The following is a 26,168-nucleotide window of genomic DNA, read 5'->3' as shown; positions in this document are numbered from 1 at the left end:
CCTTTAAGGCTGGCCCTTTAAGGCTGGCCCTTTAAGCTGGCCCCTTAAGGCTGGCTGTTTAAGCTGGCCCTCTAAGGCTGGCCCTTTAAGCTGGCCCTCTAAGGCTGGCCCTTTAAGGCTGGCCCTTTAAGGCTTGCCCTTTAAGGCTGGCCCTTTAAGCTGGCCCTTTAAGGCTGGCCCTTTAAGCTGGCCCTTTAAGGCTGGCCCTTTAAGGCTGGCCCTTTAAGCTGGCCCTTTAAGGCTGGCCCTTTAAGCTGGCCCCTTAAGGCTGGCCCTTTAAGCTGGCCCTCTAAGGCTGGCCCTTTAAGCTGGCCCTTTAAGGCTGGCCCTCTAAGGCTGGCCCTTTAAGACTGGCCCTTTAAGGCTGGCCCTTTAAGGCTGGCCCTTTAAGATGGCCCCTTAAGGCTGGCCCTTTAAGCTGGCCCTCTAAGGCTGGCCCTTTAAGCTGGCCCTTTAAGGCTGGCCCTTTAAGCTGGCCCTTTAAGGCTGGCCCTTTAAGGCTGGCCCTTTAAGCTGGCCCTTTAAGGCTGGCCCTTTAAGGCTTGCCCTTTAAGGCTGGCCCTTTAAGCTGGCCCTTTAAGGCTGGCCCTTTAAGGCTGGCCCTTTAAGCTGGCCCTTTAAGGCTGGCCCTTTAAGCTGGCCCTTTAAGGCTGGCCCTTTGAGGCTGGCCCTTTAAGCTGGCCCCTTAAGGCTGGCCCTTTAAGCTGGCCCTCTAAGGCTGGCCCTTTAAGCTGGCCCTCTAAGGCTGGCCCTCTAAGGCTGGCCCTTTAAGGCTTGCCCTTTAAGGCTGGCCCTCTAAGGCTGGCCCTTTAAGCTGGCCCTATAAGGCTGGCCCTTTAAGCTGGCCCTTTAAAGCTGACCCTCTAAGGCTGGCCCTTTAAAGCTGACCCTCTAAGGCTGGCCCTTTAAGCTGGGCCTTTAAGGCTGGCCCTTTAAGGCTGGCCCTTTAAGGCTGGCCCTCTAAGGCTGGCCCTTTCAGGCCAGAAACATGTAGCAACATGTCAGTCCACTTTACAAAATTTACCGGTAAATAATCCAACACTTATACATCCAATTCAAGATGGCCATCCTTCATAGTTGCAGTAAAAGTTCACTATTGGCATTCATCCCACTCTACTGTCTAGCAATGTGTTTAGCAGTTGAAATATGCATGTGCTGGAAATGGTGTGTTCCTAACGTCCGAGTGTACTCGGAAGATGAAAACTTGAGCTTTGTTGTCCTTCACATTGTCCCGGAACACATTGGGAGCGTTGTCTCCGTCAAAGGCAATATTAGCGACATCTGGTGGAAGAAGGAAGGCAAAGCAATCTCGCTACAACGAGTGAAAGACAGATCGCCATTACAAACAAAAATGCTTTAATTAGTTCATGTCATTAACAGTTCAATTGCTTGGTGGTCATTATATGCACAAGTTAGCGCCAAAATAACCAGTCCGTTTCAATGCGCGCTGTGACATAAGATGCTCATGACGTCAGCGGTCACGTGATGAAATGGTCACCATTTGGAAGCAGTGTGACTCAGGAAGACTTGACACACTTCGAGGCTTCGGGCTCATTTCACCATCTCTACTAAAAACAAATAGTTGATGGAAAAGCAGAAATCATGAAAATAATGCGTGTAACATCTATTCGCCTTCTTACAGTGTGCATGTTCATCGTTTCGTCGCATGCTTGAGCTTCATGGCCAATTTTTACACGGATTTACGCACCACATTTCCCAAAACGGTGGAAACTTTGGGTCTTGGGAGTTAACTCGGAGTTATGAGGGTGTTAGCGGAGCAATGCTGTCACCTAGTGGCGTTATGGCAGTACTGCAGTGATTTCAAATTGTCACTTTGTTCCAACGATTGAGGGAAGGTTGTCATGTAGCTATGATACCTATTAAGTATCCTCCCTGCTGCGTTAGGAACCTTGGGGGCTGGTCTACAATTGGGTGTGGAGGGGGTGAGGGGTTTCCTTGGGGCTACTCCTTTGCCCTCGGCATGGTTCTGGCTCGGTCACCCTTCTATTTTAACCGCACTAGATACAGGCACGGGACCCACCATAGCCCAGCTGTCCTCCACCTTGAACTACTTGACCAACCCATATATTCATACCGTATATAAACCACATAGAGGCCAGCCCTTTGGAGTGGGTCTCTTTAGTTGACTTATTTTTTATTGCATAATATACACAATGCCATTTCATCACACACATGGGTGAGGCGGGCTTGGCTGGGGTTCCAAGCAGCAATTGAAGACAAGGACAATCCTCCATGTCCAAAGCAGGGATGTCAGAGAGCGGGCGGCAGCAAAGATACGTCCAACAGTTGAGAGTCAGTGAAAGGGCTGCTGGAGTACACGACATCCTCGTCTGAGTTTGCAGCAGAGTCGTACAGCATGGGGTCCACGTCGAGATCCAAATGAGTCTCTAGGATGTCATCGCTCAGTCCTGAACCAACCACAAGAAAGACAGAGGAAGCAAAGTGCACAGTACGGGTCAAAGGTCACAACAACTAACCTTACATGAGACGTCACACGTTTGTCTCCATGAAGGTACAGTGCATCCGGAAAGTATTCACAGCGCTTCACTTTTTCTACATTTTGTCATGTTACATTCATGTTTTGAATATATTAAAAATAGAAAACCAAAAAAATCACATTTACATAAGTATTCACAGATCTTTCTACAGCTCAATTGGAGTCCACCTGCAGTAAATTCAGTTGATTGGACATGATTTGGAAATACAATAACTGTCTATATAAGGTCCCACAGTTGACTGTGCATGTCAGAGCACAAACGCCAAGCATGAAGTCAAAAGAACTGTCTGTAGACCTGCGAGACAGGATTGTCTTGAGGCACAAATCTGGGGAAGGATACAGAAACATTTCTGCTGCTTTGAAGGTCCCAATGAGCACAGTGGCCCCCATTATTCGACTAGTCAGGATAGAAGGAAAAATGAATGCAGCAATATATAGAGATATCCTGGATGAAAATATTGTGGGACCTTATATAGACAGTTATTATATTTTCCAAATCATGTCCAATCAACTGAATTTACTGCAGGTGGACTCCAATTACGCTGTAGAAAGATCTCAAGGATGATCAGTGGAAAAAAGATGCACCTGAGCTCAATTTTGAGCTTCATGGCAAAGGCTGTGACTACTTATGTAAATGTGATTTTTTGTTTTCTATTTTTAATAAATTCAAAAAAGTAAAAAAAATACTTTTTCACATTGTCATAATGGAGTATTTTGAGGTAAGAGATTAAATTAATACAATTGGGAATGAGGCTGTAACATGACAAAATGTGGAAAAAGTGAAGCGCTGTGAATACTTTCCGGATGTACTGTATGTGCCCTGGGATTGGCTGGCCACCGGTCCAGGGTGTACCCCGCCTCTCGCCCCAAATCAGGCTCCAGCATACCCCCACCCTAGTGAGGATAAGAGACATAGAAAATGAATGAATAACTAAACCATGTTGGTGTCATTCAACAGCTGTACTGTAATCTTACCTTGTCTAAGCTGTTGGGACCAAATTCTTGAGCGTCAACATCCTTCAGTATTCTGTTAAATGGATGGAGAATGCTGCACATGTAATTCATGTGGCAGCCAGAATATCTGTATTCATTAGTGCAGTCCAAAAAAGGAAAAGCAAGGCGATAGGGGCAGAAGGCATACCATGGAGCAGTCCAGAGACAAAAGAACTCCCAAAAACAGCTGGAGGAGGTCGCGGTCCACTGGGCAGTACACTGAAAAAAAATTTGGAGTGCCATTTACTTGAGAAAAGCTAGGTAACAATTTGCACGCACAATTCCCAAGCAACTTTTCCTTGGGAAATACTCTGGTCAAATGTACTTTTTTTGAATGAAAAAGGTACTCTTTGCTAGTAAATTTGACCCCAAACTACCTTTGAATCTACTTCAAAATCCATATAAATGTACTCGCTTTTCAGGATTGTTTAACTAGTTTTCCCTGACTTTATTTGAATATGATTGTGTAGTATTTTTTAAGATGGCCTTCTTTGAATGAAATGATCTTAACACATCTTCTACAAAACATTATTTCAAACCAGAACAGCTTCACTGCATTTGTACTAAAGCTGTATTTACTTCCAGATGACGGTGCACAAAAACGCAACACAGCCACAGGTTGAGGTACCTGTGAAATTAATTCAACATTTCATAACTAAACCAAAGACCTGGGATTTATTCCCTTAATTGGGAATCGTATTATTAGAATGATTATTTTTTGACTTCCACTTTCCTCATGCAGGTATGGACTTCCCACACTAGTGTGCCAGTCGCCTCCTTCTGGACTTTTGGTGTCTACTATACACTCAATTGGAGTCCACCTGCAGTAAATTCAGTTGATTGGACATGATTTGGAAATATAATAACCTTTTTCACATTGTCATAATGGAGTATTTTGAGGTAAGAGATTAAATTAATACAATTTGGAATGAGGCTGTAACTTGACAAAATGTGGAAAAAGTGAAGCGCTGTGAATACTTTCCGGATGCGCTGTATGTGCCCTGGGATTGGCTGGCCACCGGTCCAGGGTGTACCCCGCCTCTCGCCCCAAATCAGGCTCCAGCATACCCCCACCCTAGTGAGGATAAGAGACATAGAAAATGAATGAATAACTAAACCATGTTGGTGTCATTCAACAGCTGTACTGTAATCTTACCTTGTCTAAGCTGTTGGGACCAAATTCTTGAGCGTCAACATCCTTCAGTATTCTGTTAAATGGATGGTCAAATTTATATCTGGCCCTAACGAGCCCTAGCCAGCCCTAAAGAGCCCTGGCCCCAACTCGCCCTAGCCAGCCCTGGCCCCAACTCGCCCTAGCCAGCCCTGGCCCCAACTCGCCCTAACTCGCCCTAGCCAGCCCTAAAGAGCCCTGGCCCCAACTCGCCCTAGCCAGCCCTAACTCGGCCCTAAAACCCTCCTCCAACCATAGCCCTAAAACCCTAACCCAAACATTCAAACGAGATCTATGTTGACTACTTACCCAACGGCGCAGCGCAGACTACTCATGTTTCCTTCGGTTAGCTGGTCCGTTGATACCACCATTCTCTGCCAGTCTGTCTTCTTCCTCTTTTGTTTCAACGCTCCAAGGCGTATTACTGCCCTCCACAGGTTGGGCACAAGTGTAAGAAGGCTGGGGGGGCTGGGGCGAGGGAGTGGGGGGCTGGGGTGTGGGACGGGGGAGGCTGGGCCTAAATGTAGAAGGCTGGGGGGCTCGGGGACTGGGGTGTGGAAGGCTGGGCCCAAATGAGGAAGGCAGGGGGTGAGGGAGGGGGGAGGCTGCTATTTCTACTTGCTATGTACTGCCAACTAGGGGTCACTTTAAAGTAATGCTATTCTACTCGGTAAATACCACCATCTCGTGGTCACTTTAATGGACTGCTGCTTCCAACAATGCAATCTCAATGGGCGACGTTTTTCGCCAGTAACTCCCCAACGAAAGGTCGTATAAACATAGAACCGACTTCTGCCTACACAAATTCAGCTGCAAGTTTTCCGTTGAGACCCCCAAGCCAAACAAACTTGGGTGCCCTCATTCCATCCCAAGACCTGCAAAACATCCTTACCGCCAAAGGACAAAACCCCTGAGACTCCAGCGCTACCCCCTGGGTCAGCACCCAGCGCAAACGCACGAGGAAAGAGAAAAACCTTGACCAAGGTCAGCCACCGGGAGAGGAATCCGGCGATTACGGTGACCAGCTGTCCCTGCTCTTGGATCTGATGGCGCGAGGGGAATCGGTTCCCCCCACTCCCCCACCAACCCGGGCCACAGAGGCCCTTCGGCGTTGGGAGTCAGAATTCGCTTTCCGTTGAGAACCCTAAGAAATTGAAACCTGTGAAACCTGTGAAACCTGCGAAACCTGCGAAACCTGCGAAACCTGCAAAACCTGCAAAACCTGCAAAACCTGCAAAACCTGCAAAACCTGCAAAACCTGCAAAACCTGTAAAACCTGTAAAACCTGTAAAACCTTATCCCAAGACCTGCAAAACATCCTTACCGCCGAAGGACAAAACCCCTGAGACTCCAGCGCTACCGCACGAGTAAAGAGAAAAACCTCGACCAAGGTCAGCCACCGGGAGAGGAATCCGACGATTACGGTGACCAGCTGTCCCTGCTCTTGGATCTGATGGCGCGAGGGGAATCTGTTCCCCCCACTCCCCCACCAACCCAGGCCACAGAGGCCCTTCGGCGTTGGGAGTCAGAATTCGCTTTCCGTTGAGAACCCTAAGAAATTGAAAAATAGAATCCAGGAATATGAACCCTGTGAACCCTGTAAAACCTGTAAAACCTGTAAATCCTCATCCCAAGACCTGCAAAACATCCTTACCGCCGAAGGACAAAACCCCTGAGACTCCAGCGCTACCGCACGAGGAAAGAGAAAAACCTCGACCAAGGTCAGCCACCGGGAGAGGAATCCGACGATTACGGTGACCAGCTGTCCCTGCTCTTGGATCTGATGGCGCGAGGGGAATCGGTTCCCCCCACTCCCCCACCAACCCAGGCCACAGAGGCCCTTCGGCATTGGGAGTCAGAATTCGCTTTCCGTTGAGAACCCTAGAGAAATTGAAAAATAGAATCCAGGAATATGAACCTGAATATGAACCGACATTGCTTCAAACAATATTATGTGTGTTAGCCTGTTAAACTATTCAATCTGCAACATTTTACACACACACTGAATGTTGAACCTGAATTTGCCAACAAATAGTTTAACGTCTGTCACCCCCTTGTGACAGCTCTTAGTTTTCCTCAGTTCCTCGTTCATGCCCTTGTTTTGTATTTCCTTCCTGTGTTGCTCTGCTGTGTTTTCAGTTGATGTCCATTATCTCCCGCACCTGTTTCTCATTATTTGTGATGCCTATTTGGTTCAGGTGCGCGCTCCTTTCTTTGTTGGGTCATTGATGTTGTTTTCTCTGTTGAACATGCTAGTGCGTTGGTCTGCTGCATAGTATCAACAATAAATGCCTTTTTACCTGCTATTGGGTCCTCATCTCTGCATCCTGGGGTCGTGCCGTAAAGCTCCCAAGCCGGAACGTGACAACCTCTCTGTGCTAACCACAAAAAAGAAAAATAATTATCTAACCAGATCATTTAACTTTGAGACAGACAACATGTGGTGCTAAAGTTAGCTTTCTGCTTGTTTAAAGCATCGGCAGCTTACCGGAGCAAAGGTAGCTTAACACACAGCCAGTGCAATCCTAGCCTCAAGAGGCTGACACTGCACTTCCTGCAAGCCCTCCAAAATGCACGCCAGGTCCTCAACAACCAACCCCGCTGCAAATTAAAACAACCATGGCTGCGGTCACATGATGCACCGTCACCGGTACACGCCCAGTAATTTTATGCCTACCTTTCACATACGCTGCTGATGGCACGACAGACCAGAGCCCGCCACCGGAGCGCGCCAACACAGCCTCGACAGGTGAAAAGCAAGGAACAATGAGCGCCCCGGTGACGCCAAGACCCATCAATAACCCTGGCACCGCCTCGCAATCGAGCCCCAACAGCTGATGCCAATTCAGGTGGAAGCGCAACAACGCTCAACCTACCAAAAATGCTGCACATGTAATTCATGTGGCAGCAAGAATATCTGTATTCATTAGTGCAGTTCATTAGTGGAGTGGAGTATTTTGAGGTAAGAGATTAAATTAATACAATTTGGAATGAGGCTGTAACTTGACAAAATGTGGAAAAAGTGAAGCGCTGTGAATACTTTCCGGATGCACTGTATGTGCCCTGGGATTGGCTGGCCACCGGTCCAGGGTGTACCCCGCCTCTCGCCCCAAATCAGGCTCCAGCATACCCCAACCCTAGTGAGGATAAGACATAGAAAAGAGTTTCTACCGGAGTGTCCACCAAACTTGACCTAAGAACCCAATGTAGCATGAAAACCAAATAAGACCTGAGACTAGTGTGCTTGGATATACGCAGCGCTCACTTTTGCATCACATCTGCCTCCCGTTTCTGCTGCTCAGTCGAGCGGTCGGAGTCTTTGGAAGTGAATTTAGCCTCATGATCACCACGAGGACATTTGCTCGGAATCAGCATCTGCAACAATTGCATGTGAAGTCTGGTGCGAGTTAAGACTAGAATGAGAGATCGCCTACCTTGAGTTCAGCTCGAAGAAGAATCTGACTCTCTGGGGAGGCGCCATCCAGATGGAACCACTGATCCAGGACCAGTTCTGGTTCCGAGAGCAGCTCTCTGATTGGGACGACTAAGGAACCCATGGGCAACGTCCAGCTGTGAGAGAGCTGGAGAAACAAAGTGTAAAGGTAGTAATACAAGTCAAGTTTGTTGATATCACATGGTGGAAATACTAAAAATAATATTGTTAACTTACCTTGACAACAACATTCTCTTCTCTAGGGTCATGAACCAGGAAGCAGAACGCCTCATTCCACTGAGGTGATGTCGTGCGATCACACACCTACAGCAAAGATGGACGTGTTAGTCCCGGATGCCAATACCCTGGTTATTATTTGGCTAGTTGCCACGCTTAGTAGTCTCACAGTAGTTTTGTGGGATGTTTTTCCAAGAAGCATATCCGCTCCCACTTTTGGCTCTTTTCCACCTGTTGACACGCCACATGGGTCATAATAAAACACAGATCATGCCTCCTCAGTACCTCCTCGACTCACTTACTGGTAAACCATCTGCTTGTTCGATGAAGACAAACAAAAGTCCCACAGATGGAACGGCTTTGTTCTGGTAGGACTGCCTGGAGTAGAACTTGAGAATCTGAAGAGAATGGTTCGATATTAGTATTTTTTATAGTTGAATGAAGCATTAGTACGCTTTTTCTTCTTCTGGAAGCACCCCCCTTATCCAGTTGGTCTGCCTCCGAGGCTGTTGGAAGCCATTCCAGGATCAGGTGAACGCGACCTGACTTGACATCACTGAGCGTGTACTGATACACTGATACATAAAACACACACAATCCTTTGAATGCTTGAACAATTCAATGACAATAATATAAGCCGTTTCCATACCTGATCCGTGTACTGAGAATCAATTATGTCCTTCAGTTTGACCTTCAGCCTGCATGTTGAGAAACATGACAATTATTTCAACCACTTGATAATGGAATGGATTTCTTTTCTCTAATTCATGTTTATTTTTATTTATTTACACTGCAATATTTGATATTTATACATATATATTTAATATCATTTGCGTTCTACATGAATGTTCTAAATGATTCCAACCATATCAAATTCTACAACCTGTCTTTAATATACTGTAAGTGTGTGACATAATTTTTCTTGTGAATCGGACAATAAAGTGTAGATAAAGGAGGATGGCGGTGCTCTTCTCAATACTGGCATCGCTGCGCTGGAGGTAGTAAGCAGTATTATCAAGCAGTTGCAGTATGTGACAGTATCGATAATAACAACACTACTAATGTGTACTGGAAGCAGTACCTTCCCATAAAGTCATCCTTCATGTCCATGTCTTTATCAAACACCTCCAGATGTAACCTGATGGAGCAACAAAACTCATCATTTATCATCTGGTACATGTATTCATAATGTGACGAGTTGCTACTTTACTGTGGCCAGCAAGCTTTCTACAAATGGATTAAGGATTAAATATTCTAAAACAAAAGATGCAGATTGGGCATTGATACTTTTATGTTGAAAGAACTCAATTGTACATCAATAACTCCTGTAACCACAAATCTCACTCTCTCAATTTCTGCGGCAGTTTTTCCTTGTGTATGGAAGGCATCAGCTGTCATTCAATATATAAGAACGTAGATCCTTGTCCGTTTCCAATTTCAAACCAATCTTCGACTTGAAAAAAGGTTTTGACACTGTAAAGCATAGAATAACCTAAACCATGTTGGTGTCATTCAACAGCTGTACTGTAATCTTACCTTGTCTAAGCTGTTGGGACCAAATTCTTGAGCGTCAACATCCTTCAGTATTCTGTTAAATGGATGGAGAATGCTGCACATGTAATTCATGTGGCAGCCAGAATATCTGTATTCATTAGTGCAGTCCAAAAAAGGAAAAGCAAGGCGATGGGGGCAGAAGGCATACCATGGAGCAGTCCAGAGACAAAAGAACTCCCAAAATCAGCTGGAGGAGGTCGCGGTCCACTGGGCAGTACACTGAAAAAAAATTTGGAGTGCCATTTACTTGAGCAAAGCTAGGTAACAATTTGCACGCACAATTCCCAAGCAACTTTTCCTTGGGAAATACTCTGGTCAAATTTACTTTTTTTGAATGAAAAAGGTACTCTTTGCTAGTAAATTTGACCCCAAACTACCTTTGAATCTACTTCAAAATCCATATAAATGTACTCGCTTTTCAGGATTGTTTAACTAGTTTTCCCTGACTTTATTTGGAGCAAATTATAAGTAATATTTACATGATTTAAGCTACCACCTACACCACTTTTCTAATATGATTGTGTAGTATTTTTTTTAAGATGGCCTTCTTTGAATGAAATGATCTTAACACATCTTCTACAAAACATTATTTCAAACCAGAACAGCTTCACTGCATTTGTACTAAAGCTGTATTTACTTCCAGATGGCGGTGCACAAAAACACAACACAGCCACAGGTTGAGGCACCTGTGAAATTAATTCAACATTTCATAACTAAACCAAAGACCTGGGATTTATTCCCTTAATTGGGAATCGTATTATTAGAATGATTATTTTTGACTTCCACTTTCCTCATGCAGGTATGGACTTCCCACACTAGTGTGCCAGTCGCCTCCTTCTGGACGTTTGGTGTCTACTATACACTCAGTTGGAGTCCACCTGCAGTAAATTCAGTTGATTGGACATGATTTGGAAATATAATAACTGTCTATATAAGGTCCCACAGTTGACTGTGCATGTCAGAGCACAAACGCCAAGCATGAAGTCAAAAGAACTGTCTGTAGACCAGCGAGACAGGATTGTCTTGAGGCACAAATCTGGGGAAGGATACAGAAACACTTCAGCTGCTTTGAAGGTCCCAATGAGCACAGTGGCCTCCATCCCTACAGTGAAGCATGGTGGTGGCAGCATCATGCAGCAGCAGCAGGAACTGGCAGACTAGTCAGGATAGAAGGAAAAATGAATGCAACAATATATAGAGATATCCTGGATGAAAATATTGCTGCATTCATTTTTCCTTCTATCCTGGCTAGTCGAATAATGGGGGCCACTGTGCTCATTGGGACCTTCAAAGCAGCAGAAATGTTTCTGTATCCTTCCCCAGATTTGTGCCTCAAGACAATCCTGTCTCGCAGGTCTACAGACAGTTCTTTTGACTTCATGCTTGGCGTTTGTGCTCTGACATGCACAGTCAACTGTGGGACCTTATATAGACAGTTATTATCTCAAGGATGATCAGTGGAAAAAAGATGCACCTGAGCTCAATTTTGAGCTTCATGGCAAAGGCTGTGAATACTTATGTAAATGTGATTTTTTTGTTTTCTATTTTTAATAAATTCAAAAAAGTAAAAAAAAAAACTTTTTCACATTGTCATAATGGAGTATTTTGTGTAGAATTTTGAGGTAAGAGATTAAATTAATACAATTGGGAATGAGGCTGTAACTTGACAAAATGTGGAAAAAGTGAAGCGCTGTGAATACTTTCCGGATGTACTGTATGTGCCCTGGGATTGGCTGGCCACCGGTCCAGGGTGTACCCCGCCTCTCGCCCCAAATCAGGCTCCAGCATACCCCCACCCTAGTGAGGATAAGAGACATAGAAAATGAATGAATAACTAAACCATGTTGGTGTCATTCAACAGCTGTACTGTAATCTTACCTTGTCTAAGCTGTTGGGACCAAATTCTTGAGCGTCAACATCCTTCAGTATTCTGTTAAATGGATGGAGAATGCTGCACATGTAATTCATGTGGCAGCCAGAATATCTGTATTCATTAGTGCAGTCCAAAAAAGGAAAAGCAAGGCGATAGGGGCAGAAGGCATACCATGGAGCAGTCCAGAGACAAAAGAACTCCCAAAAACAGCTGGAGGAGGTCGCGGTCCACTGGGCAGTACACTGAAAAAAAATTTGGAGTGCCATTTACTTGAGAAAAGCTAGGTAACAATTTGCACGCACAATTCCCAAGCAACTTTTCCTTGGGAAATACTCTGGTCAAATTTACTTTTTTTGAATGAAAGAGGTACTCTTTGCTAGTAAATTTGACCCCAAACTACCTTTGAATCTACTTCAAAATCCATATAAATGTACTCGCTTTTCAGGATTGTTTAACTAGTTTTCCCTGACTTTATTTGGAGCAAATTATAAGTAATATTTACATGATTTAAGCTACCACCTACACCACTTTTCTAATATGATTGTGTAGTATTTTTTTAAGATGGCCTTCTTTGAATGAAATGATCTTAACACATCTTCTACAAAACATTATTTCAAACCAGAACAGCTTCACTGCATTTGTACTAAAGCTGTATTTACTTCCAGATGACTGTGCACAAAAACACAACACAGCCACAGGTTGAGGCACCTGTGAAATGAATTCAACATTTCATAACTAAACCAAAGACCTGGGATTTATTCCCTTAATTGGGAATCGTATTATTAGAATGATTATTTTTTGACTTCCACTTTCCTCATGCAGGTATGGACTTCCCACACTAGTGTGCCAGTCGCCTCCTTCTGGACGTTTGGTGTCTACTATACACTCAATTGGAGTCCACCTGCAGTAAATTCAGTTGACTGGACATGATTTGGAAATACAATAACTGTCTATATAAGGTCCCACAGTTGACTGTGCATGTCAGAGCACAAACGCCAAGCATGAAGTCAAAAGAACTGTCTGGTAGACCTGCGAGACAGGATTGTCTTGAGGCACAAATCTGGGGAAGGATACAGAAACATTTCTGCTGCTTTGAAGGTCCCAATGAGCACAGTGGCCCCCATTATTCGACCAGCCAGGATAGAAGGAAAAATGAATGCAGCAATATTTTCATCCAGGATATCTCTATATATTGTTGCATTCATTTTTCCTTCTATCCTGACTAGTCTGCCAGTTCCTGCTGCTGAAAAACATCCCCACAGCATGATGCTGCCACCACCATGCTTCACTGTAGGGATGGAGGCCACTGTGCTCATTGGGACCTTCAAAGCAGCAGAAATGTTTCTGTATCCTTCCCCAGATTTGTGCCTCAAGACAATCCTGTCTCGCAGGTCTACAGACAGTTCTTTTGACTTCATGCTTGGCGTTTGTGCTCTGACATGCACAGTCAACTGTGGGACCTTATATAGACAGTTATTATCTCAAGGATGATCAGTGGAAAAAAGATGCACCTGAGCTCAATTTTGAGCTTCATGGCAAAGGCTGTGAATACTTATGTAAATGTGATTTTTTTGTTTTCTATTTTTAATAAATTCAAAAAAGTAAAAAAAAAACTTTTTCACATTGTCATAATGGAGTATTTTGTGTAGAATTTTGAGGTAAGAGATTAAATTAATACAATTGGGAATGAGGCTGTAACTTGACAAAATGTGGAAAAAGTGAAGCGCTGTGAATACTTTCCGGATGCACTGTATGTGCCCTGGGATTGGCTGGCCACCGGTCCAGGGTGTACCCCGCCTCTCGCCCCAAATCAGGCTCCAGCATACCCCAACCCTAGTGAGGATAAGACATAGAAAAGAGTTTCTACCGGAGTGTCCACCAAACTTGACCTAAGAACCCAATGTAGCATGAAAACCAAATAAGACCTGAGACTAGTGTGCTTGGATATACGCAGCGCTCACTTTTGCATCACATCTGCCTCCCGTTTCTGCTGCTCAGTCGAGCGGTCGGAGTCTTTGGAAGTGAATTTAGCCTCATGATCACCACTAGGACATTTGCTCGGAATCAGCATCTGCAACAATTGCATGTGAAGTCTGGTGCGAGTTAAGACTAGAATGAGAGATCGCCTACCTTGAGTTCAGCTCGAAGAAGAATCTGACTCTCTGGGGAGGCGCCATCCAGATGGAACCACTGATCCAGGACCAGTTCTGGTTCCGAGAGCAGCTCTCTGATTGGGACGACTAAGGAACCCATGGGCAACGTCCAGCTGTGAGAGAGCTGGAGAAACAAAGTGTAAAGGTAGTAATACAAGTCAAGTTTGTTGATATCACATGGTGGAAATACTAAAAATAATATTGTTAACTTACCTTGACAACAACATTCTCTTCTCTAGGGTCATGAACCAGGAAGCAGAACGCCTCATTCCACTGAGGTGATGTCGTGCGATCACACACCTACAGCAAAGATGGACGTGTTAGTCCCGGATGCCAATACCCTGGTTATTATTTGGCTAGTTGCCACGCTTAGTAGTCTCACAGTAGTTTTGTGGGATGTTTTTCCAAGAAGCATATCCGCTCCCACTTTTGGCTCTTTTCCACTCTTTTCCACCTGTTGACACGCCACATGGGTCATAATAAAACACAGATCATGCCTCCTCAGTACCTCCTCGACTCACTTACTGGTAAACCATCTGCTTGTTCGATGAAGACAAACAAAAGTCCCACAGATGGAACGGCTTTGTTCTGGTAGGACTGCCTGGAGTAGAACTTGAGAATCTGAAGAGAATGGTTCGATATTAGTATTTTTTATAGTTGAATGAAGCATTAGTACGCTTTTTCTTCTTCTGGAAGCACCCCCCTTATCCAGTTGGTCTGCCTCCGAGGCTGTTGGAAGCCATTCCAGGATCAGGTGAACGCGACCTGACTTGACATCACTGAGCGTGTACTGATACACTGATACATAAAACACACACAATCCTTTGAATGCTTGAACAATTCAATGACAATAATATAAGCCGTTTCCATACCTGATCCGTGTACTGAGAATCAATTATGTCCTTCAGTTTGACCTTCAGCCTGCATGTTGAGAAACATGACAATTATTTCAACCACTTGATAATGGAATGGATTTCTTTTCTCTAATTCATGTTTATTTTTATTTATTTACACTGCAATATTTGATATTTATACATATATATTTAATATCATTTGCGTTCTACATGAATGTTCTAAATGATTCCAACCATATCAAATTCTACAACCTGTCTTTAATATACTGTAAGTGTGTGACATAATTTTTCTTGTGAATCGGACAATAAAGTGTAGATAAAGGAGGATGGCGGTGCTCTTCTCAATACTGGCATCGCTGCGCTGGAGGTAGTAAGCAGTATTATCAAGCAGTTGCAGTATGTGACAGTATCGATAATAACAACACTACTAATGTGTACTGGAAGCAGTACCTTCCCATAAAGTCATCCTTCATGTCCATGTCTTTATCAAACACCTCCAGATGTAACCTGATGGAGCAACAAAACTCATCATTTATCATCTGGTACATGTATTCATAATGTGACGAGTTGCTACTTTACTGTGGCCAGCAAGCTTTCTACAAATGGATTAAGGATTAAATATTCTAAAACAAAAGATTGGGCATTGATACTTTTATGTTGAAAGAACTCAATTGTACATCAATAACTCCTGTAACCACAAATCTCACTCTCTCAATTTCTGCGGCAGTTTTTCCTTGTGTATGGAAGGCATCAGCTGTCATTCAATATATAAGAACGTAGATCCTTGTCCGTTTCCAATTTCAAACCAATCTTCGACTTGAAAAAAGGTTTTGACACTGTAAAGCATAGAATAACCTAAACCATGTTGGTGTCATTCAACAGCTGTACTGTAATCTTACCTTGTCTAAGCTGTTGGGACCAAATTCTTGAGCGTCAACATCCTTCAGTATTCTGTTAAATGGATGGAGAATGCTGCACATGTAATTCATGTGGCAGCCAGAATATCTGTATTCATTAGTGCAGTCCAAAAAAGGAAAAGCAAGGCGATGGGGGCAGAAGGCATACCATGGAGCAGTCCAGAGACAAAAGAACTCCCAAAAACAGCTGGAGGAGGTCGCGGTCCACTGGGCAGTACACTGAAAAAAAATTTGGAGTGCCATTTACTTGAGAAAAGCTAGGTAACAATTTGCACGCACAATTCCCAAGCAACTTTTCCTTGGGAAATACTCTGGTCAAATTTACTTTTTTTGAATGAAAGAGGTACTCTTTGCTAGTAAATTTGACCCCAAACTACCTTTGAATCTACTTCAAAATCCATATAAATGTACTCGCTTTTCAGGATTGTTTAACTAGTTTTCCCTGACTTTATTTGGAGCAATTTATAAGTAATATTTACATGATTTAAGCTACCACCTACACCACTTTTCTAATATGATTGTGTAGTATTTTTTTTAAGATGGCCTTCTTTGAATGAAATGATCTTAACACATCTTCTACAAAACATTATTTCAAACCAGAACAGCTTCACTGCATTTGTACTAAAGCTGTATTTACTTCCAGATGACGGTGCACAAAAACGCAACACAGCCACAGGTTGAGGTACCTGTGAAATTAATTCAACATTTCATAACTAAACCAAAGACCTGGGATTTATTCCCTTAATTGGGAATCGTATTATTAGAATGATTATTTTTTGACTTCCACTTTCCTCATGCAGGTATGGACTTCCCACACTAGTGTGCCAGTCGCCTCCTTCTGGACTTTTGGTGTCTACTATACACTCAATTGGAGTCCACCTGCAGTAAATTCAGTTGATTGGACATGATTTGGAAATATAATAACCTTTTTCACATTGTCATAATGGAGTATTTTGAGGTAAGAGATTAAATTAATACAATTTGGAATGAGGCTGTAACTTGACAAAATGTGGAAAAAGTGAAGCGCTGTGAATACTTTCCGGATGCGCTGTATGTGCCCTGGGATTGGCTGGCCACCGGTCCAGGGTGTACCCCGCCTCTCGCCCCAAATCAGGCTCCAGCATACCCCCACCCTAGTGAGGATAAGAGACATAGAAAATGAATGAATAACTAAACCATGTTGGTGTCATTCAACAGCTGTACTGTAATCTTACCTTGTCTAAGCTGTTGGGACCAAATTCTTGAGCGTCAACATCCTTCAGTATTCTGTTAAATGGATGGTCAAATTTATATCTGGCCCTAACGAGCCCTAGCCAGCCCTAAAGAGCCCTGGCCCCAACTCGCCCTAGCCAGCCCTGGCCCCAACTCGCCCTAGCCCCAACTCGCCCTAGCCAGCCCTGGCCCCAACTCGCCCTAACTCGCCCTAGCCAGCCCTAAAGAGCCCTGGCCCCAACTCGCCCTAGCCAGCCCTAACTCGGCCCTAAAACCCTCCTCCAACCATAGCCCTAAAACCCTAACCCAAACATTCAAACGAGATCTATGTTGACTACTTACCCAACGGCGCAGCGCAGACTACTCATGTTTCCTTCGGTTAGCTGGTCCGTTGATACCACCATTCTCTGCCAGTCTGTCTTCTTCCTCTTTTGTTTCAACGCTCCAAGGCGTATTACTGCCCTCCACAGGTTGGGCACAAGTGTAAGAAGGCTGGGGGGGCTGGGGCGAGGGAGTGGGGGGCTGGGGTGTGGGACGGGTGAGGCTGGGCCTAAATGTAGAAGGCTGGGGGGCTCGGGGACTGGGGTGTGGAAGGCTGGGCCCAAATGAGGAAGGCAGGGGGTGAGGGAGGGGGGAGGCTGCTATTTCTACTTGCTATGTACTGCCAACTAGGGGTCACTTTAAAGTAATGCTATTCTACTCGGTAAATACCACCATCTCGTGGTCACTTTAATGGACTGCTGCTTCCAACAATGCAATCTCAATGGGCGACGTTTTTCGCCAGTAACTCCCCAACGAAAGGTCGTATAAACATAGAACCGACTTCTGCCTACACAAATTCAGCTGCAAGCTTTCCGTTGAGACCCCCAAGCCAAACAAACTTGGGTGCCCTCATTCCATCCCAAGACCTGCAAAACATCCTTACCGCCAAAGGACAAAACCCCTGAGACTCCAGCGCTACCCCCTGGGTCAGCACCCAGCGCAAACGCACGAGGAAAGAGAAAAACCTTGACCAAGGTCAGCCACCGGGAGAGGAATCCGGCGATTACGGTGACCAGCTGTCCCTGCTCTTGGATCTGATGGCGCGAGGGGAATCGGTTCCCCCCACTCCCCCACCAACCCGGGCCACAGAGGCCCTTCGGCGTTGGGAGTCAGAATTCGCTTTCTGTTGAGAACCCTAAGAAATTGAAAAATAGAATCCAGGAATATGAACCTGTAAAACCTGTAAAACCTCATCCCAAGACCTGCAAAACATGCTTACCGCCGAAGGACAAAACCCCTGAGACTCCAGCGCTACCGCACGAGTAAAGAGAAAAACCTCGACCAAGGTCAGCCACCGGGAGAGGAATCCGACCATTACGGTGACCAGCTGTCCCTGCTCTTGGATCTGATGGCGCGAGGGGAATTGGTTCCCCCCACTCCCCCACCAACCCGGGCCACAGAGGCCCTTCGGCGTTGGGAGTCAGAATTCGCTTTCCGTTGAGAACCCTAAGAAAGTGAAACCTGTGAAACCTGTGAAACCTGTGAAACCTGTGAAAACCTGTGAAAACCTGTGAAAACCTGTGAAAACCTGTGAAAACCTGTGAAAACCTGTGAAAACCTGTGAAAACCTGTGAAACCTGTAAAACCTGTAAAACCTGTAAATCCTTATCCCAAGACCTGCAAAACATCCTTACCGCCGAAGGACAAAACCCCTGAGACTCCAGCGCTACCGCACGAGTAAAGAGAAAAACCTCGACCAAGGTCAGCCACCGGGAGAGGAATCCGACGATTACGGTGACCAGCTGTCCCTGCTCTTGGATCTGATGGCGCGAGGGGAATCGGTTCCCCCCACTCCCCCACCAACCCAGGCCACAGAGGCCCTTCGGCGTTGGGAGTCAGAATTCGCTTTCCGTTGAGAACCCTAGAGAAATTGAAAAATAGAATCCAGGAATATGAACCTGTAAAACCACCCGCACAAAACGAAGATCCGCCACCGACAAACCCTGACATCCAAGGATTGGAACAAGATTTGGAGGAACCCTCCACCTCTGGGAACCCTCCACCTCTGGGACGCCGGAAGGCCATCCATCCCAACCACTTCTCTTCGTTCTCGGCTCGATCCAACAGTTGCCGGGGCCTGCCTGGATGCCGGTATCCAAACAGAACCAGAGGTATCCTCATCCCAAGACCTGCAAGACCTGCAAAACATCCTTACCGCCGAAGGACAAAACCCCTGAGACTCCAGCGCTACCCCCTGGGTCAGCACCCAGCGCAAACGCACGAGGAAAGAGAAAAACCTCGACCAAGGTCAGCCACCGGGAGAGGAATCCGACGATTACGGTGACCAGCTGTCCCTGCTCTTGGATCAGATGGCGCGAGGGGAATCGGTTACCCCCCGGTCCCCTACCAACTCGGACCACATAGGCCCTTTGCTGTTGGGAGTCAGAATTTGCTTGACGACGCCCCACTACTTACGCCACCAAGGGAGTCACCTGCGGAAAAAGGCCAATGGGAAGATATACTGGCGGACATCAGCTTCGACAGCTCTATGTCCGGCTCAATCGGCGGGAGCCAAAAGCAACTGGTCCAGCGTCATCGGCACACCACCAGGAAAATGGTTGATTGGCAACTTGCCGTGCGGAAGAGATTCGTCATCCTGGGAGATTCCAGTTTCCACCAAATGACTTCCCAGACCTGCAGGTGGACAGCTTTCCGGGGGACACCTTCAGGAATGCCAAGGATCTTCTTGCCAACGCAATCGTTCCCACAAAGGTGGAAAAACTGGTGTTGTCCTTCGGGATCAACAGAAGAACCTGGAAGCACAAACACCCCACCTTTGCTAACTTGTGACTATTGTCAGGAGAAGACAGCATGAACATTTCAGTGCATCCTAACCCTTCCATTGGTTAAGACGGGGAGAAGAACCCAGAGTTGAAGCTGCAGATACTGTTTTTGCCCCACAGGCCTGGTGTGAGTGGAGAGCGCTAGCAAGGCTGGCCTTCATCCAGCCTGTAGAAGACAGCACAAACACTTCAGTTCATCCTAACCCCTGACTCCAACCCCGGACCCTAACCCTGGTTGTCAACGGGGGATCATCACTTGTGGTTAATACAAAAATATATATAATTATATTATATATTTATAGATATATAAATACAAAAATAGGGGTCACTGTAATCTACTGCTGTTTCTACTTGGTATGTACCGCCAACTAGTGGTCATCATGCACGTCACATGGCCTACTACAATTTGAGCTTGCAAGTGCAGTAATATCAGAACTGAAAATGACAGATGAGCACAAACTGACAACATGTACATTGTGCAAATGTGGCAAACTAATACATTTCAATGACTCGCGTGGCAAAGAACACTTTCTGGCAGTGTGATCTGGACAATTCTAAATGGGACAGGAAGACAATGGTTGAGAGAAGTTAACAAGGGACACTTCCTATAATTATTGTTTTTGCACAGGTAAATGCTTTGTGGTCAACATTCACCCACCAACTGTAAAATACAATTTCAGGTCAAATTCACAATTTTAGCACAAACTATATACTAGCTATGACTGTACAGCCAGCATAGATGTTCAACAATGGGTGACTTTTTCTCTCCTAAGACTCCTAACTCTCTTCTAAGTTATGACATATGCACTCACACACATCAACTGATGAGATGATAATTAAACTCATTGAATCCCTGAAAGCAACACATCAAGCTGTTGAGTAACACTATCATAAACAAGACCAAAAAAAATGTCCCTACTTAAATGACTGGGGTCAATATCTGGCACCATAGTACTACTGCACCTTTGTTTATTTAACTAACTAAACCAGGTTTAACTAACTATAAACGTTAGCTAAACCATTTGTTAGCTAGAAGGTTAGCCAAAACACTTGTTAGCTAGAACATTAGCACAGTTCAAACAGGCACTTTTGCAAATTTACCATTGGCTTAGCTCACAATACGTCTGTGGTAATGTTGGTTTAATACGAGAATATTACATGATAGAGATAAAGACATGCTACTCACCAGTGACGAAAGCGCACTGCTGCCGTCGGCGGGGTTTGAAAGAAATTCAAAATAAAAGCGCGCGCGCTAAAAATGTACAATAACGTCATACCATTTGTCAACAACATTCCAGCACATGAGGAGCAAATTGCCAGCACATGTCAACAACAACAAAATATAATCATTCACAAAAACAGGACTGGGGCTGCTCTTGGATCAGCTCACCTTGTACAGTATCTACAGTTAATGTCTATAGATACCGTGTTATTAGGAAAATATAGCCAGCCGAAAGCATGTTGATTGTGAGTATGCTCAAAGACAATGTCACTAGAAAAGTCTGATGCAAGACTCCCTTGGTGCACTCTACTTTTATGGCGTTCAATGAAGAGTAGACATTTGTGCTAACTCTAGCACCATGTGTTGTGTCTATTTAAAAGTTAAATGATCTGGTTAGATAATTATTTTATATACTATACCTCTGTCTCGTTCTTTTTTAAGTGTGATCTTATGTGACTGAGGAGTACAGACTGAAAATGGTTGCTCAGATGTGCATAAAGGACACTAAAAAGTCACAATTAAGTATGATATCTTGACAGGTGACTACTCAGTGCACCAAGTGTCTGAAATGTGCACATGCAATCATCATGGAGGCATGGGAGGGGGCTCATTTTTGAAAAGTGGTTGTGCTGCAATCTACAGTGTTTAAATAGATGTTCTAGTGGTAAAAAAAAAAGCTGAACAGAACTTACAGTGCCGAGTCACGTTCGTTGCAGCAACCTGAAAACACATACACAAAATATTAGACAGGGCACCACTTTTGAAGTTTAAACCTCTGTCAGAGCTAGCAAAGTACAACAGAACACACCGACATTGCTTCAAACAATATTATGTGTGTTAGCCTGTTAAACTATTCAATCTGCAACATTTTACACACACACACTGAATGTTGAACCTGAATTTGCCAACAAATAGTTTAACGTCTGTCACCCCCTTGTGACAGCTCTTAGTTTTCCTCAGTTCCTCGTTCATGCCCTTGTTTTGTATTTCCTTCCTGTGTTGCTCTGCTGTGTTTTCAGTTGATGTCCATTATCTCCCGCACCTGTTTCTCATTATTTGTGATGCCTATTTGGTTCAGGTGCGCGCTCCTTTCTTTGTTGGGTCATTGATGTTGTTTTCTCTGTTGAACATGCTAGTGCGTTGGTCTGCTGCATAGTATCAACAATAAATGCCTTTTTACCTGCTATTGGGTCCTCATCTCTGCATCCTGGGGTCGTGCCGTAAAGCTCCCAAGCCGGAACGTGACAACCTCTCTGTGCTAACCACAAAAAAGAAAATTAATTATCTAACCAGATCATTTAACTTTGAGACAGACAACATGTGGTGCTAAAGTTAGCTTTCTGCTTGTTTAAAGCATCGGCAGCTTACCGGAGCAAAGGTAGCTTAACACACAGCCAGTGCAATCCTAGCCTCAAGAGGCTGACACTGCACTTCCTGCAAGCCCTCCAAAATGCACGCCAGGTCCTCAACAACCAACCCCGCTGCAAATTAAAACAACCATGGCTGCGGTCACATGATGCACCGTCACCGGTACACGCCCAGTAATTTTATGCCTACCTTTCACATACGCTGCTGATGGCACGACAGACCAGAGCCCGCCACCGGAGCGCGCCAACACAGCCTCGACAGGTGAAAAGCAAGGAACAATGAGCGCCCCGGTGACGCCAAGACCCATCAATAACCCTGGCACCGCCTCGCAATCGAGCCCCAACAGCTGATGCCAATTCAGGTGGAAGCGCAACAACGCTCAACCTACCAAAAATGCTGCACATGTAATTCATGTGGCAGCAAGAATATCTGTATTCATTAGTGCAGTTCATTAGTGGAGTGGAGTATTTTGAGGTAAGAGATTAAATTAATACAATTTGGAATGAGGCTGTAACTTGACAAAATGTGGAAAAAGTGAAGCGCTGTGAATACTTTCCGGATGCACTGTATGTGCCCTGGGATTGGCTGGCCACCGGTCCAGGGTGTACCCCGCCTCTCGCCCCAAATCAGGCTCCAGCATACCCCAACCCTAGTGAGGATAAGACATAGAAAAGAGTTTCTACCCGAGTGTCCACCAAACTTGACCTAAGAACCCAATGTAGCATGAAAACCAAATAAGACCTGAGACTAGTGTGCTTGGATATACGCAGCGCTCACTTTTGCATCACATCTGCCTCCCGTTTCTGCTGCTCAGTCGAGCGGTCGGAGTCTTTGGAAGTGAATTTAGCCTCATGATCACCACGAGGACATTTGCTCGGAATCAGCATCTGCAACAATTGCATGTGAAGTCTGGTGCGAGTTAAGACTAGAATGAGAGATCGCCTACCTTGAGTTCAGCTCGAAGAAGAATCTGACTCTCTGGGGAGGCGCCATCCAGATGGAACCACTGATCCAGGACCAGTTCTGGTTCCGAGAGCAGCTCTCTGATTGGGACGACTAAGGAACCCATGGGCAACGTCCAGCTGTGAGAGAGCTGGAGAAACAAAGTGTAAAGATAGTAATACAAGTCAAGTTTGTTGATATCACATGGTGGAAATACTAAAAATAATATTGTTAACTTACCTTGACAACAACATTCTCTTCTCTAGGGTCATGAACCAGGAAGCAGAACGCCTCATTCCACTGAGGTGATGTCGTGCGATCACACACCTACAGCAAAGATGGACGTGTTAGTCCCGGATGCCAATACCCTGGTTATTATTTGGCTAGTTGCCACGCTTAGTAGTCTCACAGTAGTTTTGTGGGATGTTTTTCCAAGAAGCATATCCGCTCCCACTTTTGGCTCTTTTCCACCTGTTGACACGCCACATGGGTCATAATAAAACACAGATCATGCCTCCTCAGTACCTCCTCGACTCACTTACTGGTAAACCATCTGCTTGTTCGATGAAGACAAACAAAAGTCCCACAGATGGAACGGCTTTGTTCTGGTAGGACTGCCTGGAGTAGAACTTGAGAATCTGAAGAGAATGGTTCGATATTAGTATTTTTTATAGTTGAATGAAGCATTAGTACGCTTTTTCTTCTTCTGGAAGCACCCCCCTTATCCAGTTGGTCTGCCTCCGAGGCTGTTGGAAGCCATTCCAGGATCAGGTGAACGCGACCTGACTTGACATCACTGAGCGTGTACTGATACACTGATACATAAAACACACACAATCCTTTGAATGCTTGAACAATTCAATGACAATAATATAAGCCGTTTCCATACCTGATCCGTGTACTGAGAATCAATTATGTCCTTCAGTTTGACCTTCAGCCTGCATGTTGAGAAACATGACAATTATTTCAACCACTTGATAATGGAATGGATTTCTTTTCTCTAATTCATGTTTATTTTTATTTATTTACACTGCAATATTTGATATTTATACATATATATTTAATATCATTTGCGTTCTACATGAATGTTCTAAATGATTCCAACCATATCAAATTCTACAACCTGTCTTTAATATACTGTAAGTGTGTGACATAATTTTTCTTGTGAATCGGACAATAAAGTGTAGATAAAGGAGGATGGCGGTGCTCTTCTCAATACTGGCATCGCTGCGCTGGAGGTAGTAAGCAGTATTATCAAGCAGTTGCAGTATGTGACAGTATCGATAATAACAACACTACTAATGTGTACTGGAAGCAGTACCTTCCCATAAAGTCATCCTTCATGTCCATGTCTTTATCAAACACCTCCAGATGTAACCTGATGGAGCAACAAAACTCATCATTTATCATCTGGTACATGTATTCATAATGTGACGAGTTGCTACTTTACTGTGGCCAGCAAGCTTTCTACAAATGGATTAAGGATTAAATATTCTAAAACAAAAGATGCAGATTGGGCATTGATACTTTTATGTTGAAAGAACTCAATTGTACATCAATAACTCCTGTAACCACAAATCTCACTCTCTCAATTTCTGCGGCAGTTTTTCCTTGTGTATGGAAGGCATCAGCTGTCATTCAATATATAAGAACGTAGATCCTTGTCCGTTTCCAATTTCAAACCAATCTTCGACTTGAAAAAAGGTTTTGACACTGTAAAGCATAGAATAACCTAAACCATGTTGGTGTCATTCAACAGCTGTACTGTAATCTTACCTTGTCTAAGCTGTTGGGACCAAATTCTTGAGCGTCAACATCCTTCAGTATTCTGTTAAATGGATGGAGAATGCTGCACATGTAATTCATGTGGCAGCCAGAATATCTGTATTCATTAGTGCAGTCCAAAAAAGGAAAAGCAAGGCGATGGGGGCAGAAGGCATACCATGGAGCAGTCCAGAGACAAAAGAACTCCCAAAATCAGCTGGAGGAGGTCGCGGTCCACTGGGCAGTACACTGAAAAAAAATTTGGAGTGCCATTTACTTGAGCAAAGCTAGGTAACAATTTGCACGCACAATTCCCAAGCAACTTTTCCTTGGGAAATACTCTGGTCAAATTTACTTTTTTTGAATGAAAAAGGTACTCTTTGCTAGTAAATTTGACCCCAAACTACCTTTGAATCTACTTCAAAATCCATATAAATGTACTCGCTTTTCAGGATTGTTTAACTAGTTTTCCCTGACTTTATTTGGAGCAAATTATAAGTAATATTTACATGATTTAAGCTACCACCTACACCACTTTTCTAATATGATTGTGTAGTATTTTTTTTAAGATGGCCTTCTTTGAATGAAATGATCTTAACACATCTTCTACAAAACATTATTTCAAACCAGAACAGCTTCACTGCATTTGTACTAAAGCTGTATTTACTTCCAGATGGCGGTGCACAAAAACACAACACAGCCACAGGTTGAGGCACCTGTGAAATTAATTCAACATTTCATAACTAAACCAAAGACCTGGGATTTATTCCCTTAATTGGGAATCGTATTATTAGAATGATTATTTTTTGACTTCCACTTTCCTCATGCAGGTATGGACTTCCCACACTAGTGTGCCAGTCGCCTCCTTCTGGACGTTTGGTGTCTACTATACACTCAGTTGGAGTCCACCTGCAGTAAATTCAGTTGATTGGACATGATTTGGAAATATAATAACTGTCTATATAAGGTCCCACAGTTGACTGTGCATGTCAGAGCACAAACGCCAAGCATGAAGTCAAAAGAACTGTCTGTAGACCAGCGAGACAGGATTGTCTTGAGGCACAAATCTGGGGAAGGATACAGAAACACTTCAGCTGCTTTGAAGGTCCCAATGAGCACAGTGGCCTCCATC

The 26,168-nt window shown here is 44.4% G+C and overlaps 3 long non-coding RNA genes across 3 annotated transcripts; all 3 read right to left on the bottom strand.

Annotated features, from left to right (window-relative positions):
• Positions 1 to 1,339: 1,339 nt before the first annotated feature.
• Positions 1,340 to 3,309, bottom strand: LOC144898335 (uncharacterized). Its single transcript, XR_013627240.1, has 2 exons — positions 2,499 to 3,309; positions 1,340 to 2,429 (listed from the first exon to the last, which is right to left on the bottom strand). It is a non-coding gene; the product is annotated as an uncharacterized LOC144898335 (long non-coding RNA).
• A 3,218-nt stretch (positions 3,310 to 6,527) lies between these two features.
• Positions 6,528 to 8,194, bottom strand: LOC144898334 (uncharacterized). Its single transcript, XR_013627239.1, has 5 exons — positions 8,117 to 8,194; positions 7,948 to 8,057; positions 7,360 to 7,819; positions 7,171 to 7,283; positions 6,528 to 7,060 (listed from the first exon to the last, which is right to left on the bottom strand). It is a non-coding gene; the product is annotated as an uncharacterized LOC144898334 (long non-coding RNA).
• Positions 8,195 to 18,411: 10,217 nt separating this feature from the next.
• On the bottom strand, positions 18,412 to 23,354 carry LOC144898333 (uncharacterized). Its single transcript, XR_013627238.1, has 8 exons — positions 23,277 to 23,354; positions 23,108 to 23,217; positions 22,520 to 22,979; positions 22,331 to 22,443; positions 22,143 to 22,220; positions 19,793 to 21,682; positions 18,544 to 19,710; positions 18,412 to 18,505 (listed from the first exon to the last, which is right to left on the bottom strand). It is a non-coding gene; the product is annotated as an uncharacterized LOC144898333 (long non-coding RNA).
• Between the last annotated feature and the right edge of the window lie 2,814 nt (positions 23,355 to 26,168).

The sequence above is a fragment of the Doryrhamphus excisus genome, linkage group LG4 (genome assembly GCF_037039965.1).
Source record: "Doryrhamphus excisus strain RoL-2023G ecotype Guam linkage group LG4, RoL_Dexc_Guam_v1.1, whole genome shotgun sequence".
Classification (NCBI taxonomy): Eukaryota; Metazoa; Chordata; class Actinopteri; order Syngnathiformes; family Syngnathidae; genus Doryrhamphus; species Doryrhamphus excisus.
Note: the sequence above shows the minus strand (reverse complement) of the source record. Positions and strands in the feature narration are given on the sequence as shown.